We start from the raw sequence: 18,490 nt of genomic DNA on the forward strand, positions 1-18,490 counted from the left end.
AGGTGAAAGAAAGTCTGTAAATGCTGACATGTAATTTATTTGATAAAATAGGTTTGATCAAATGTAGGTGTTATGTTGAAGCAGGGCTGTGTGGTTCAAAGGCTTGCTTCCTCACCATGTGGTCTCAAGTTCAGTCCCACTGTGTGGCTTGTGAATGGATATGGTAGATGGAAACTGAAAGAAGCCCATTGTATATATATATATGTACATTTGTTTGTACCTTTGCCTTGATATCAAGGGATCATTGTAAATGAGCATTATTTGTCATAGAAGCAGTGTTGTTCATTTCCTTTGGGGAAACCTGTCCGGCCATGGAAAGATATTATTTTGCTTGGAAGCATGAGAGTTGGTGACAGGAAGAGCATGCAGCTGTAGAATATCTGCTTCAGTAAATCTCCTCTCACCCATGCAAACATGGGAAAGTGGACGTTAAATGATGATAGTGAATGTACTTGTTTTTTTTGTTTGTTTTTTTCCTTCTTGGTCATATGGATGGAATTGGAAAATGGTAGATTTGTGAGTAGAATGGTTATCTATGTGATCACATGTTACTCTGTGGAAGATACACTGTCTCGATAAAGTCCCATTGGTAATAGATGTGCTGTGCTTGGCGCAAACAAGCTGTTTCTCTAACAACTCAGCACTGTTCCAGTTGGATGACTGTAACAACTAAACATGCATTCATTGTAAGATGGTCCTCAAAGCTGACAGCTACAGAAAGCTTATGGTCCAATGGAAGAGCCTCTCCGCTTCATAACAAGTTGTAAGATAACAGTGAAATCGTCCTCAGGCCACTTCTCTGCTCATAAAATAAGGAACTCGTTGGCCATTGTAGGCTGAATGTAACTTTGTTCTGCTATTGTTGTAATCCAAATTGCCTTATAGACATCAACGTTGGGTAATGACCGAATGGATATGATCATGAATGCAAGTGGCCAAAATTGGATTCCTCTGAAGGGTCTCTGGAATAATGTTATTTTACGGGTGCATGGCTTAGAGATAGGGAGTCCCTCCGGGTTGAGCCAATACTTCTCTGCATTGGGAAGTCACAGCTCAGGTATTACGGCCATTGCTTGCTATTATATGGCAATGAAACATAGACACTGATAAAGAAATTACCAAACAGGCTAAATGGATGCTAAATGTGAAATGGCAGCAGCATATAACAAATGAATGCTTTTATGGAGACCTGCTGAAAGTTAGCGAAGAAGATAGGCAAAGACAGCTGTGACTATCTCGTCATTGCATGTGCAACCCTGAACTGGAAACATCGAAATTAGCCTTGTGGCACTCGCTTTGATGATGTTTGTAAGAAGAAAACGTCACACACCAATAACTTGATTGCAGACAGTAGCCTAGTATGTAGCCAGGGTCTTGAGGCAGTGATGATGAACTGAGAAGTGGGGCGGGTGGACTTTGTTGCTGTGACCTGAGTTGGAACCTGGCAATAATAATTAAAAAAAAATTAGGGCCATGTGATTAGAATGATGCAGGAAGGAATCACAAGATAGATTCTTCAGGCTGAGCCAACCGGCAGGAGACGAAGGGGTGGACCAAGAATGAGGTGGTCTGAGTTGGTCATGCTTGGGAACCCAACTGGAAAGTGTAAGGGCTGTTGTTTCAGGTAGGGGTCCTACCGAGGAGAAGTGCTTCACGACTCTACCTCTACAACTTCCCTCAGGAATAGTGGGCGGAGAAGATGGATGGGTATGTTTGTGTGTGTGCATGTTCCTGGCTATCGACGCAGAAAGGCTTTTGTGACCCAGCTCGACACAACCATTTTCCCATTAGACACGCAACTCCCTCCATTCACCCGATATCAGCCATTATCTAGAATTCTTGTTACAACATGAAACGAAATTAAAGACGTTATGGAGATCGTTACATAACGAAGCAGTGTTATGCATCAAAAGGGAAACGATAAAGAGGCGTCATTTTTGTGGGTCCTGTTAATAGTAATAGTCGAATAGGGGTTTTAACATGTGGTAGTATATCAACGCATGTGTGTGTGATTTTCTAACACCATTCAACTCATTGATAATTCTCTGTGTGTGTGCATATATATATATATATATGTGTGTATGCTGTATATAAGGCATTACTAGAAGCAAGAGTTGAGGCTTTATTGGTAAGACCGCTGTTCAGTTTCAACACTGCCGTATGCCCCCTCACTCTCCCCCTCTCTCTTCTGTCTCTGCTTTTATTTCTCCCTCTACCGCTTCACTATTTTTACCTCTCTGTCTGTCATTCCTTCTCATCCCCCTCGCTCCTCTCTCTCTCTCTCTCTCTCCTCCCGAACCTCTCTCTCGCACTCACATTGTTTACACAGCTCTTACAAAACACGTGTAGCGGTCGATTTCGCGCCGCTCACTCTCGGCTCTTCTTAACCCACTCACTCCTCCTCCTCCCCCTCTACCTCGCATCTACCGTTTTGTCTTTCTCAGACTAAATCTCTTTCCGAAGCCGGTTGTCGTCTCTTCAATATTAGAATTGTTTTCTCAAAACATATTCGTCTTCTTCTTCCTCCTGTCTCTTTATGTATATGCGCTCACGCGCGCCTCCTTCTGTCTGTGTCTTTTACTTGTTTTAGTCATTGGGATGCGTCCATACTGGAGCACGGCCTTGGAGGGTGTTTCTTGACCTCAGAACTTATTTTCAGAAGCCTGGTACTTAATCTATCGATTTCTTTTGCTGAACCGCTAATTTACGGGTTCTTTCAAGTGGTGGTGGGTTACGCACGCTCGCACACACACATTTACACATACGACAAGATTCTTTCAGTTTCCGTCTACCAACTCTCTCACTAGGCTTTGGTTGGCCTAGAGCAATAGTAGAAGACATTTGCCCAAGGTGACACACGGTTGAATGAGCTAAGATCACACGGTTGGTTAGGTGCATGTCTGTGTGTGTGTATATATACACATACACAGAGGCATATATATATATAGATAGATCAAGTTGACTGGGACTTCAGATTTCACCTATTGACTCCACTGTTCCTAATAATTTTAACTCCACCCAGTTTAGCCACACCATTCGTAAATGCTCAGTTATTATTCTTAAAAGCGCTTTAAAATATTTTTTTATCGTGTATCTATCCATCCATGCAGATACATGTATGTGTATGTATAAATGTTTGTGTGTGTGAGTGTATATATGATATATGTAAATGTGTGCCTGTCTGTCTGACAACTGGTGTTACTTTGTGTGCCTGTAACTCAGCAGTTCATGTAAATAAAAAAGTTGCTAAAATAAATATCAAACTCAAAATACATACAGGCGTTTACTGATGGACTAAACCCTTCGTAACTGATACAAGTGATAATATTAAACAGAAATTGGTATTTACTTTTATATATATACATTGCCCAGCATGGCCACAGTCTAATGACTAAAACAACACACTCACACTCTCTCTCTCATATGTATGCATATATCATTATCATTTAATATCCATTTTCCATGCTGGCATGGGTTGGACGGTTTGACTGGGGATAGTGAGTCAGAAGACTGCACCAGGATGCAACTGTATGCTTTGGGGGTGACTTTTACGGTTGGATGCCCTTCCTAATACCGACCACCTTTCAGAGTGGACTGAGTGTGTGTGTGTATATATATATGGTATAAGTATTGGAAAATAGGGAAATAAATATATCCGGGTGGGATACCCCATTCAGTACTTTAGAAATCAAACTCAGCTAACTAAATTGTCCAGTATAGCAATCCATATATTTATCGTTATTGTTTACAATTCACATATAATGTGACATACAATTCGTAATTCTGAGGTTGAGCACCAATTAAATGCAATGTTGTAATAATTACGGATTTTATTAGGAAAAGCATAAAAGAATAAATCGTTGATAATGCATCTTCGTTGTTATTTGTTTATTCTATATATAGTATGGTGTGTTAAGTGCTGTGGTTTTACTGGGATCTCCCTTTTAAGTAGAAAGAATAGCCATAACTCTTTGACTGCTATTTCTAAATTCGGTGTGTGGTGAGGCAAATCGTTGCTAAACCCTTAATTACCTAGTATGTATATATGTGTGTGTGTATATATATATATATATGTATATATGTGTATATATATATATATGTATATATGTGTGTATATATATATATGTATATATGTGTGTATATATATATATATATATGTGTGTGTGTGTATGTATATATATATATATATATATATACACACATATATATATATATATATATATATATTATATATATATATATATATTGCCCCCCTCCAGAATACTGTAAACTTATGTTTGAATTTAGTACTTCTTGCATTGTTACTCAAGTGTGTATGTACATATATGCGTGTATATATATATATGTGTGTGTGTGTATGTATGTTATTTAGGTTAAATATTTGGGGATGCAGCCACAAGAAAAATAATACTTATGTTACCAAATGTATTTACACAAATAACACCCACAATAATCAGTAGAATAATAATAATAATATAACCCAGTTTATCGAGCGTGTTGCTACACTCGCACATGAATGAAATCTACACAGAGAATGCTTCTCGTATCCTGAATGTGTCTGTGTGTCTCATATTCTTTTACTTGTTTCATTCTATTGGCTGCGGTTAAGCTGGGGCTCCGCCCTGAAGGGTTTTTAGTCAAACAAATCGGTCCCCAGGACTTATTCTTTTAAGCCTAGTACTTATTCTATCAGTGTCTTTTGCCGAACCGCTAGCTTACGGGGACGTAAACACACCAACACTGGTTATCAAGCGGTGACCATAAGACAAACACCGACACAAAGACATACATATACACATATATACGACGGGCTTCTTTCAGTTTCCGTCTACCAAATCCACTCACAAGGCTTTGGTCGGCCCAAGGCTATAGAAGAAGAAATTGCTCAAGGTGCCAAGCAGTGCAACTGAACCCAGAAACCCAGAACCATATGGTTGGGAAGCAAGCTTTTCACCACGCACCCACACATGCGCCTATATTTAAATATATATATATATAGTATTTCTTTTATGTTTATTGGCCTGCGACCCTTCTGGGGCAGCCAAATTGAAGGATTTCGAATCATGGTTACTTATTCTGTTGGTTTCTTTTTTACAAGGATGTAAACGAACCAACACTGTCAAATGGTAGACACACATACACACACACCAGTTTAATACACAACTGAAAAAGCTACTAATAGTTATGTGCATTTACGATACTTTAATTAATTAGTAGCTGTTTCAGTTGTGTAATTAAATTGATATTTATCACTTACTCAATGGAGTCCTTTTGATTCCACCTATATTAGACCTACAAACTATATATATATAGTAGGCGCAGGAGTGGCTGTGTGGTAAGTAGCTTGCTAACCAACCACCTGGTTCCGGGTTCAGTCCCACTACGTGGCATCTTGGGCAAGTGTCTACTGCTATAGCCCTGGGTCGACCAATGCCTTGTGAGTGGATTTGGTAGGCGGAAACTGAAAGAAGCCTGTCGTATATATGTATGTATATATATTTGTGTGTCTGTGTTTGTCTCCCTAGCATTGCTTGACAACCGATGCTGGTGTGTTTACGTCCCCGTCACTTAGCGGTTCGGCAAAAGAGACTGATAGAATAAGTACTGGGCTTACAAAGAATAAGTCCCGGGGTTGATTTGCTCGACTAAAGGCGGTGCTCCAGCATGGCCGCAGTCAAATGACTGAAACAAGTAAAAATATATATATATATATATATATATATATATATATATATATATATATATATATATGTGTGTGTGTGTGTGAAGTGGTAATGATTTTTTGGGGATGGTAATGGACAAGGAAAGAGCACATCCATGGGAATGTTCCGTTCATTCCTTTGTTGAGCTTCTGTTTAATAATTTTTGAAACTTAGGTGTGGCTATGTGGTAAGAAGCTTGTTTCTCAACCACCTGGTTCCAGGTTCAACCCCACTCAGTGGCATCTTGGGCAAGTGTCTTCTACTATATCCTTGAGCTGACCAAAGCCTTGTGAGTGGAGTTGGTAGATGTAAACTGAAAGAAGCCCGTTGTATGTATATGTATCTATGTTTGTGTCTGTGTTTGTACCCCTGCCATCACTTAACAACTGATGCTGGTGTGTTTATGTCCCCCGTAACTTAGTGGTTTAGCAAAAGAGACTGATAGAGTAAGTGCTAGGCTTACAAAGAGTAAGTCCTGGGGTTGATTTCTGACTAAAACCCTTGAAGGCAGTGCTCCAGCATGGACACAGTTTAATGACTGAAACAAGTAAGAGAATAACAGAAAATATGCATACAACAGGTTTTATCTATTAAATCCCCTCACAAGGCTTTGTTAGCCTGGGGTTGTACAAGAAGACCCTGAACCAAATCTATGCAGTTGGATTGTCAACCCCTAACCTGGTTGTTATGCATAAGCATAACTTTTGGTTGAGCAGTTCACTTCCCAACTCATTGGTTTTGGGGATCAGTCCCCATTGCATGGCACCACAACCAGATTTTTCTGCTATAGCCCCAGGATGTCCAATGTGTTGAGGGTTGAGTGATAGAGGTAAACTGACAGAAAACCCCAATGTCCACGAGTGTGTTTGATTGCATTTGCAATCACTTGTCCGAAGGTGTAGTTAAGCAGCAGTGTTATTATTTTCTTTTGTCAATCATCCTGCCAGTTTCTCCTTTAAAATTTGTATGTAATAAGTGAACTTCTTGTTTGAAAACAGTTCAGGATTAACATTAAGAAAGGCCTTTCACTGTAGAACAACACATCAAATAGCGTAGTCACCCAGCCCATAGTTGCATGGCAAGACATGGAAATGAGAAAGAACGTTTATTTCTCTGTATGTATGTATGTATGTATGCATGCACATATAAAAAGTATATTGTGTGTGTGTATGTAATATATATATAAGCATGTATATAATGGTGCAGTCAAGTTTTGAGACATTTATTTATTTCAAAGAAGTAAAAACAAAAAGAAACTAATTTCCTTCAAAGTAGGATCTTCTGACTTCAATGCACTTGTTCCAGTGTTCCACCAGCCACTCCGGGGAAGCCGCATGGAGGTTGTCCAAAGTGAAGGTGTCCAGGATCCTTGTCACAGCCTTCTCCTTTATCTTCTCAGTGTCTTCAAAAATGACTGTTCCTGAGGTCCTCTTTTGGTTTGGGGAACAACAGAAAGTCACGGGAAATTAGGCCTGGACAGTATGGAGGCTGAGGGATAGTTTTGATGTCAATCTCTGTTGAGTTGTTAGTTGCCAGGAATGGAATTGTGGACTGGGGTGTTGTCCTGGTGCAGGTGCCATTGATCAGAGCGGAAGAGTTCTGACCTTTTGTCACAAAACCTCCAGGAGTCCCTCAAAATATCCACAAAGTACTCTTTGTTGACTTTGACTAGAGGGAACCAATGAATGTGGATGATGCACTTGCTACTGAAAAGGGGAACTCATCACATGCTTCCTGGTGGACCTGCTTTGCCTGGCCCTCTTGGGTCTGAAGGAGCCAGGATGCTTCCATTGGGCATTCTGTTTCTTGGTCTCTGAATCATAACACTAGATCCAGCTTTTGTCATGGATCACCAGAGAATCAAGTACTTTTGGATTGGCGGTAATGAGCCCAACCGTCCTCCTGCTGTCACCAATATCTCTTCCCACTGAGCACCTTGCTCAGATCTCCATGAAGAATTCTGTGGACAGTTGCAACACCAATTCCAAACTGTATATTTATTGTCTTTATGGGAGACATGACCATCTCCATCCAGAAAATTCTCAACCATCTCTGATGTCCTGATGTTTCAATCCCTCCCATACCTCTCATCCCCTCTCTACCTTCCTTGAACCTCTTCTGCCAGGAAAAAGAAATGTTAAGCTCATACAAGTTAATCCATGACCAGTTTGGAGCATTTTATAAGTTTCTGTTGTGTGTTTGCCCAGTTTAACACGAAACTTGATTGCATAGAGTGAGCTTGCAGATTGTCTTCATGTCCCAACTGCATTCTGCAAACCAGTCACCTGTGACAGGCAGCAGTGTTCAGTCAGGTGTGGTGAAAGTGCTGTTACAGTCGTTTCCTTCCCTCTGCAATAAAATAAAGTTGGCAGGTCAGCTTATTGAATGTATCAGTGATGCTAAAATTACAATAATCCAGGACAGTTATAACTGCCTCTCCTACAAAAGTCTCAAAGCTTCTGGAATGCATCTTTTTGTGTGTGTGTGTGTGTACATACATACATACATACACACATGCAACAGAACTGTCATTAACTAGAAACCATTATATAGGTATTACCCATATCTGAACACCTATGAAAGACAATCAGGCACTATCAATGTATGGTATAATATCTGCAACTATATTATCTATCTATATATATATATTATATAGATCTGCGCGTGTACACACACACACCACACAGGCATATATGTATATATACCTAGGTATATGTGAATACATATATTTTTATATATTCCCATTTTGACATGTGACGGTCCAAAAGCCTTTTTCTTTCTTTGAGAATTTGAGTCAGTGATTTACAGACAAATCCACGGATGAGATACGAGAGAGATTTGTTATACAAAGTGGCTGACTCATTAGATTGAGACTTTGCCTTTGATCTCAATTTTTTAAGATGATCCAGATAGTTTAATCCCCAGTTTATAGTCTTATAAGCATGTTGACCTCCATTTGTCTCAATTCAATGTAGTTTTTCCCAAAGGTTTCTGTGGGAATTTTTATCCTTTTTAGATTAGCTTTGAGCTTGTCGTTGCCTTTTAGTCATGGTCTTCCTATGTTTCTCCTTTCACCATGGAGCTGGCTACACAAAGGGATTTTTGTTGTTACTCATTTGGATGAACATGGTCAGTCAATCTTAATTGGGATTGCCAAACAAAGGACTCAATACCACCAATTTTAGGTTTAGAGAATAGGCCAATATTTGAAATTCTATCATCCATGCTGTTTCCATAAATAGTCTAAAGATATTGCTTTTGAAAGACTTGAGGCTGGTTGAAATGCAATTGATAGGGGCACCCAAGATTTTGGTCCATACAGGAGAGTTGAAAGAACTGTAGGTTGGTAGGCATTAATTATCACTGCTAATGAGATTCCCTGTTCGTCTCACAAACGTAAATGAAGTTTGCCAAAACTGTTTCTAGCTTTACCTATGTGGTTTGAGTATTTCATCATCAAGAGTCACTCAAGCATACATGTGTATGTATGTATGTTTGTGTGTGTCTATATATATAGTTCAAATTTACAGAAAAAGAAGACTGGTGAAGGAACAGCAAGCCGGTGTATTAGTTTGACACTCAGGAACAATGGAAAAGTTTTCGATGTTTCGAGCCGATGCTCTTAGAAAGGATTGAAAGGGATAAAAAGGAGAGAGAGAGAGAAAAGAATGTTTGTATGTGTAATATAAATGCACACACACATGCCTTTAGGTGTGTGTGTGTGACTGTATGGCAAGTTGTTTGCTTCCCAACCACATGGATTCAGTCTCACTGTGTGGCACCTTGGGCAAGTGTCTTCTACCATAATCTTTGGTTGGCCAAAGCCTTGTGACTGGATTTGGCAGACGTAAACTGAAAGAAGCCTGTTTATATAACTAACCTATGTGTACCTCCAGGTTTTTAACATCATGTAATAGTTGTAAGCAAGTACACCACTTACACAACTCATCATTCCTTTCCAATCTTCAGTGAAATAATGTCCTGTCACAAGGAACTGTTACCTTGCTTGGAAACTGGCGAGGATTGGTGACAAGGGCATCCAAACATTAGAAAATCGACCTCAGGCCATGCAATTGCTTCCCAACCATATGGTTCTGGAGTGGGTGTTCTCTACCATAGCCCTGGCCCAACCAAAGCCTTGTAAGTGGATTTGGTAGATGGAAACTGAAAGAAGCTCGTCGTATTTGTCTGTCGACCTATCTATCTGTTTGTTCCTCCCTCCCCCACTGCTCGACAATCGATGTTTATTTAATTTTCGAGACTTAGCGGTTCGACAACAGGAGCTGATAGAATAAGTATTAGCCTTAGGAAATAAGTACTGGGGGTCAATGAAGCGTTTCCTAAGCGGTGCCGCAGCCATAGCCACAGTCCAATGAATGAAACAAGGGAAAGGATAAGATATAGTTATGTATGTATACCTTTGTGTGTATATATAGGTGTAGTAATCTGTTATGAAGTGCACCTCGTATCCTGTCTGATGATCTAAAACGTGAAACCAGATGCGAAGTGCTAGCTGCATGCATAGAAATATATATATATATATATATAGTGTGTATATATATATATAATATATATATATATATATATAGATGTGTGTATGCATGTATGTGTGTATATATATATATATATATAAATGTGAAAGTATATAAGAGTGTATATATATATATATATATATTATACACTCACACACGCTTATGACTGTGCTCGTATGTGTGTAGCACACATTCTCAGCTCCATGTATATATACAATCTTTTCTGGGAATAAATAATAGTAGTAGTAGCAGTAGTAGAGACTAGTGAATATCTTCTAACCGCTTTATCCTCCTCCTCCTCCTTGTCTCCCCCTCTGCCTGCTTTGTGTGACGTTATTGCCGAGCAAATTGCCAGTCATCATACATACATCTATGGCTTACACACAAATCTTTTCATTTGGCTTTGCTTATGATGATAATAATAATAATAATAATAATATAATAATCATCGTTATAAGTCGTGTGTTCGCTGCTGCTGCTGCTGCTGGCAATTAGTTAAAATAATGGTCGGTAGTGCTGGAGTAGCAGCAGCAGTAGTAGTAATAGTAGAAGAAATAGTAGTTCTGGTAGTTGTATCGGCGGCGGCGGCTGCGGTGGTGGTGGTGGTTATAGCAGTAGTGAGGTGGTGTTCAATGTCGAAGTCTCGTTCTCGCCTCTACGGTATCTGGTGAGCGCGCGCTTGTGTGTGTATGCATGCGTGTATATATATGTGTATATATGTATCTGTGTGTGTGTGTGCGTCAGTGCCTTATTATGTATTCACTGCTTCTTTTTTCTTCTTCCGAGTCATCCATATTTATTCGTTCTCACTCATATATTCACTATTATCTCTGTCACTCACGTTACAGTTTCCACTCAGAGACGCCCCAACCTCCACTCTCAAATATCTATAAAACCACACACACACATACATACACTTCCTTTTGTACACTCACAACACACACATACACACACTTTCTTTTGTACGCTCACAACACACACACAGCGCGGTTATTTAACTGTACCAATCACCACACACAAATGTTGACTGACTGACACATACCAACTCTCCGACACACACACACACACACACATTTCTCATTCGTACTCTGACTCACTCGCACAAATACACTCACTCGTCTTCACTCACAAATTCATACAAAGCATACACACACACACACATACACTTTTCACTCATATAGTTATAAATACATGAACACTCACATAGCAGTCCACACATACACACGCACTCTTTTTCATTTACTGCGGGAGAAGAAAGGAAGAAGGCGGAGTTTAAATCTAACACTGAGCGAGGCTCGAATTTTTATTTTTCGCTCTTGTGATTAATAAAGTAATAATAATAATAATAATAATATAATAATCATCGTTATAAGTCGTGTGTTTGCTGCTGCTGCTGGCAATTAGTTAAAATAATGGTCGGTAGTGCTGGAGTAGCAGCAGCAGTAGTAGTAATAGTAGAAGAAATAGTAGTTCTGGTAGTTGTATCGGCGGTGGTGGTGGTGGTTATAGCAGTAGTGAGGTGGTGTTCAATGTCGAAGTCTCGTTCTCGCCTCTACGGTATCTGGTGAGCGCGCGCTTGTGTGTGTATGCATGCGTGTATATATATATGTGTATATATGTATCTGTGTGTGTGTGCGTCAGTGCCTTATTATGTATTCACTGCTTCTTTTTTCTTCTTCCGAGTCATCCATATTTATTCGTTCTCACTCATATATTCACTATTATCTCTGTCACTCACGTTACAGTTTCCACTCAGAGACGCCCCAACCTCCACTCTCAAATATCTATAAAACCACACACACACACACACAACACATACATACACTTCCTTTTGTACACTCACAACACACACATACACACACTTTCTTTTGTACGCTCACAACACACACACAGCGCGGTTATTTAACTGTACCAATCACCACACACAAATGTTGACTGACTGACACATACCAACTCTCCGACACACACACACACACATGTGTACATTTCTCATTCGTACTCTGACTCACTCGCACAAATACACTCACTCGTCTTCACTCACAAATTCATACAAAGCATACAGACACACACATACACTTTTCACTCATATAGTTATAAATACATGAACACTCACATAGCAGTCCACACATACACACGCACTCTTTTTCATTTACTGCGGGAGAAGAAAGGAAGAAGGCGGAGTTTAAATCTAACACTGAGCGAGGCTCGAATTTTTATTTTTCGCTCTTGTGATTAATAAAGTAATAATAATAATAATAATAATAATGGTAATAAAAGCGTTTCTTTCACTCTGGCTTAGACACCGGGTACTTTTGATTTTTATTTGATAGAAATGTGATCTCTCTGTTCAATGAAGAGATTATTAGTTGTGGTTTGGCTCAGTTCAACCTTCGTTTCGTCGATACGGAACTTAATGGTTCCAGTCGTGACCACCCCCACCTCAGTTATAGTTACAACTACATCTAATTTGGCTCTTGAGTGCTTACGTGTGTGTGTGTGTGTGTGTGTGTGAAAATGTTTTTATGTCGAGTTACAATAACAATTTTACTTCCATTAAACTGAAGGTTGACTCGAATACTGTTTTTTTTATTTAGAATACATATTGTGTGAATTTTACTATGTTAGTGATAGTGACTTCGAAGTATCGGCGCCTGCGAGCCTTCATAAGAAGGTGTATGTGTGTGTATATGTACACACAAATATGCATGCACATTATGATATATACGACAAACATATACTCATTAATTTTTTACACATTTGTGTGTGTGTATATGTATGATTATATAAATATATATATATTTGTCTCGAATTAATATTATATATATATATATATATATACACTACACACACACACTATATATTTATATATATATATATATATATATATATAATATATATATATATATATATATATACACTACACACACACACTATATATTTATATATATATATAGTTGAAAAGGGGTTAAAAATCCAAACAAATCAAAGGTTATAGATGCTTTTTTTTTCACTTTTACACACACACATACATATATACACACATATACATACATATGGAATTCCTAAACAATAGATCGGAAAGTATTCAGTTCACGAAAGCCAAAATCTCCGATGTGCAAGTTTTTAAACATCGTAGATTACAATTCTGAGGGGAAAATCCCCCTTTTTTTTAACGTTTCTCGACCGTTATTTATTTAAAATACGTGTTTTAAATATCCGAGATTGCGATTATTCAGAAGTCTGCCTAAGTTTCTTGTTCATCAGCGTAAAAAGTAAAAGAAAGAAAAATCGAAAAAGGTCAGAAAAACAAATAATTGCTGAATCGTAACCGCGGATGCTTAAAACATTCACATATTTCGCAGAAATTACACCTCTCGCTGGGCTTGATAGTTTCCGTCTAGTCTTTAGGAAACTGTGTGTGTGTATGCTTAAATATATATATACGCACTTATATGTATGTGTATATTTATAGGTGTGTTTGTGTGTGTATATATATATATATATATATATATATATATATATATATTACAAATAAGAATGGAGAAGCACAATTAGTTGGTTCAACAGCTTTAGGATATTAGAATGTTGACTTATTTATTTATCAAAACGACAACAATAATAATATATATATATATAAAATTAATTAAGGGTAGAAATTGATATTAGTCAATTAAAACCAGTGGTCTAGCATATTAAAAAGAATCCGAAGATTAAAATATTTATATATACCAATTAAGGACTGAACACGAAAAGTGGACAGTCAACATGCTAGATATAGACGTCAAATCGCCATTCTCCACAAAGAGTATGTTCTCAATATTTGAGAACATACTCTTTGTGGAGAACACTTTTCGTGTTCAGTCCTTAATTGGTATATATAAATATATATATATATATATATATATATATATATATATATATATATATATATATATATATATATATATATATATATATATATATATATAGAGAGAGAGAGAGAGAGAGAGAGAGAGAGAGAGAGAGAGAGAAGAGAAGTATATAAAGATACTTCTGTATGTATATATCGATGTGTGTTTATGTAGAGATATATATGCGGATGTGCATGTATATTTATGTATGCGTGTCCACACACACATATCCAGAAATTATGTTTTTGAAATATCCAGACTATGCGACAGAATAACTAAGCTTAGACAAGTGGTGGACTGTATGGAAGGCAATAGGTGCTATTATTGTCTCTGCTTGTGCAGTGCTCTTCTTGCCTCTCAGCCACAGTTGAGCAGAAGGACTTTGATGAGACCCTCTTGGTTCAGAAACCACTTCAAAAATATATCTTCGTGGGTGACCTGAATGGACTTGTTGGGTAGAATCATGGTAACTGCTCCTGAGTACCTGTTGGTTTTGGTTAGGGTTCTACAAATGAGGAAGAATCAGGGCTTCTGGAATTGTGTTAACCATCTGCAGTAGAAATTTCAGGAAGCCAACAAACCACTTTATCACTTTATCCAATCAGGTGGACATGCCCCTGGATAGGCAGGTAGCTGCCAATACTAAGGCTTTCCTCTGTGAAAAAACGTCCATTTTAATATCTGCTCCTGATTTGTGACCCCAGACTGATAGACAACAGGCATCATGGAAAGTGAAACCTCTTTCTGCTAAATGTATATTGTGATGTCAGATTTTGTGCATAATGGAAAGGAGGAGGAGACAAAAACTGATAGCATAGGGGACCAGTAGGGAGTTTCTATGATGCAATCCGTTGTGGCCAGGAATCAACTGGACATAAGGTGACATGATAGTAGGGCTTTAGATGGAATTGTAAAAGTAAGGAGAGGGGTTTAAAAAGGACTGGTTGAAATGATGGTGGTGGTGGGAATATAAAAAAAACTGTATCTTGTAAGTAACAAAGAAGTTATACAAGAAGTATATATGGCTTATAGAAAAGTAGAAAGCAAGAGATGTGGCAGTGTTCTAACTGGTGCAATGTCAGTCACGATGTGTTTGGGACTGTGATAGAGTTTGTCAGAGTAAATGAAGGTGTCTTTATGGAAATGTGTGCTTGAAATGGTAGCGGCACACTTGGCCTTGCTGATAATGAAAGGAGAGAGAGAGAGAGAGACTTGGAAATGTTGCTATGAGAGGCTGTTAAATGTAAAAGATGTGTCAGAAGAAAAGGATCTGCTCCAAGTATGCTGAAGATACCGAAGAGTAGGGCCCGCTACTGGAAGGGGCTAGTTATATTGTCCAGTTGGCTGTTAAAGACACAAAGACAGGAAAAGCGAAGTTCTGTCGGGTGCAGTTGATGAGGGGCTGAATCTGTCTGTCAAAGTAGGGGCTTAACCCTTTCGTTACTAACCTGGCTGAAACCGGCTCTGGCTCTATATTACAAATGTCTTGTTTACATAAGTTTTGAATGAAAATCTTCCACCAAACCTTAGTCACAATTTATGTTCCTAACACTAGCTTAATGATAACTAAGTTATTTTACTAAATTCTTTGTTATATTTAAAATAATTGAAAGAAACACAGAGCATCTCAACAGAAATACAGTAATGAAAGGGTTAAGCTGGTTGTGTGTGTAGTCATCCAGGTAATACAGGAGGGTGTTATACTCAATAAAATTATCAAGTGCTACACTGGCAAAGGAGATGCCTTGGAAAGAAGCAACCAGAGAGGGTATCAAATTGATTGACAAAGTTAGGAAAGTAACAAAAAGTGTCCTAATTACAATTGATTAGGAAGAGAATTAGCGTGGGTGAGATGCAGTTCGAATTTGCTGCAGGTCTTTCAAAGTGCAGAGTGAGTGATTGGTTATTCTGTTGCCATCAGTAAGTACCTCAGCAACGTAGAGGGGATGAATGTGGAACATGTATACAAATTGATGTATATTCACACTATGCATACACCCACACCCACACACAAGTTTGTGTATGTATATAATGAGCTTCCGGTACATTCTGTTTACCATGTAGCAATGGTCTGAACAGGTCTAGGAGACCATGTGGTTACAAAGTAAACATCCTTACACACTCATATACACACACGTATATACACACTGGCATTCTGATGGTAAAAATGACAAGAGTTCCAGCTGATCTGATCAATGGGACACCCTACTCATGAAATTAGTGTGCAAATAGCTGAGTATTCCATAGACACACATGCCTTTAACGTAGTCCTCAGGGTGATTCAGTGCAACACAGAAAGGTGTCAAGGCACGCCCCCATTGAATTACTGGTACAGCTCATTTTTGTCAGCTGAGTTGAATGGAACAACGTGAAATATAGAATCTTGCTCAAGGAAGTTCGCTTTGCAACCATGTGGTTTGGCCTTTGCTCCCCCCCCCCATGCAAGGAAGCTGCCTGCTAGTTTCTTCTATTATGGGTGTATGTTGGCCACAAGTAAAATTTGGTATATGGAAACTGTGTGTGTGCATGTATATATATATATATATATATTTTTTTCTTTTAAGTATATAATTATAAAAATGCAATTAAGGGTGCTGGAATCCTAGTACATATACGCTAGAAATAGATGTCAAATACCTACAATCCACTCTAAATTTGTTCTCAATTTATAAACCAAGAATCAATGTGAGGTAACGAGCAAGATTTACAAAATTTTGGTGTTTGCTCTGTGGGTCACTGTGCAAGCATTTTTGCCCACCAATGGAGTGGCACACGCTGCTTCTTCTTCAGCTGCACTTCCTATCGTTAACTGAACGCTGCCCTCAACTTGGACGAGACTACCCCTCAAACTTAAGCATATCACTAAGCAGAGGAAATTTTGTAAAACTTCTTGCTCATTACCTCACATTCGACCTTGGGTTATAAATAGAGAACTAATTTAGAATGGTTTGTAGGTATTTGACATCTACTTCTAGGGTATGGGTGCTGGAATGCCAGTGCCCTTAATTAGAATTATATACTTAAAAATTAATTTTACCGTTATGGTTGTTTTTTTTTTATTTATACGCTAACGACTGATATAATCATTTTAATAATTATATCCTCAATTTATAAATAATATTTTGCGAGTGGAATGAGTTCTTCATCACCAGCCAGTGATTAACACACACTGAAGACTGGTAACCATTCAGAAACCTGGGTCTGTGTGTATCAATGTAAGGCCAGAGATGGGAACAAAGACCGCCCTCACAAATACTAATCGGACATGGGCTGTGTGTCGTTAGCCAGTTGGAGGAGATATCTTCCTGGGGCTAAAAACAACAGGATCACCACATTTAGTTGGCAAATATATTTTACGATATATAAATGAGAAGGTAGATGCAAAAAGTGGATCTCATGATTTCTCTTTTATCAGCATCCTAACTTGTAAATTGAATAGAGCCTGTGCTCAGAGCCCACAGATTGCTTGGAGACAGAAGGCGCGTTATAGAAACCTGCAAGAAACTACCAGTAGCTCGTATCTTGATACTGTGTACATTAAATGGTACCTCTAACTGGATGGAATACTTTCTTTTGTTGATCTTACCTTAACGGAACAGTGAACGTGTGTGCATGTTGCACGTGCACACACACATCTGTGAATACCCTTTGTGATGCGGGTACAGTCTTTGTGAACTAGACATCATTGTTCATGCAAATGCTTTTTGTTTGCAGTCCTTTGTGAAAGCATGCTTCCTGGGGCGTGTGTTGTTCAATAGACTGGGTGTTTTATTATTATTATTATTGAAGTAGGTGAAGATAAGAGACATGAGGGACATGTTTTTATGTATTTGTATGAATATATCTTTTATATATATATACACACACACACACACATGTGTATGTGTGTGTATGTATGTATATCCAGTTATAAAAAAAATGTTATTTGTCTTCATAAGGATACAAAAGACAATTACAGCAAGCCGCATAATGAATATACATACGTTAATTAAATGATATAAATAATTTGAAAATATCTTTTCAAAGTGGCAAAAAAAAAATAAAAAGCTATTTTTTGCATGGTTTGTGGTTTTACTGCTTCTCCTGGATTTATTTGCTACAAGAGTAGCAAAATGAGAAAATAAGAAAAGGTGTGCAATGATAGGTTTTGAGAGAATTTCGTCAAGTTGAGCAACCACAAGGAGCTTTCTCTTTCAGCTTGTGTAAACAATGTTTAATAATTGTGCTATCTATAGTACTGTAAAGAATAAAAAACAATACTCTAAACCAGGGGCTCTCAACCGGTTTTTATCTATGGATCCCTTTGATTACCATTTTATTTTGGTGGACCCCGATAGCCATTCAGTGTTTAAAAACTAGTTTTTCC

The 18,490-nt window shown here is 38.2% G+C and overlaps 1 protein-coding gene across 6 annotated transcripts in view; it reads left to right on the top strand.

Annotated features, from left to right (window-relative positions):
• The window catches only part of LOC115225720 (AT-rich interactive domain-containing protein 2), a 101,781-nt gene that overhangs the window by 22,587 nt on the left and 60,704 nt on the right, over nucleotides 1–18,490 (top strand). The gene's annotated exons all lie outside the window — the stretch shown is intronic.

The sequence above is a fragment of the Octopus sinensis genome, linkage group LG28 (assembly GCF_006345805.1).
Source record: "Octopus sinensis linkage group LG28, ASM634580v1, whole genome shotgun sequence".
Lineage (NCBI taxonomy): Eukaryota > Metazoa > Mollusca > Cephalopoda > Octopoda > Octopodidae > Octopus > Octopus sinensis.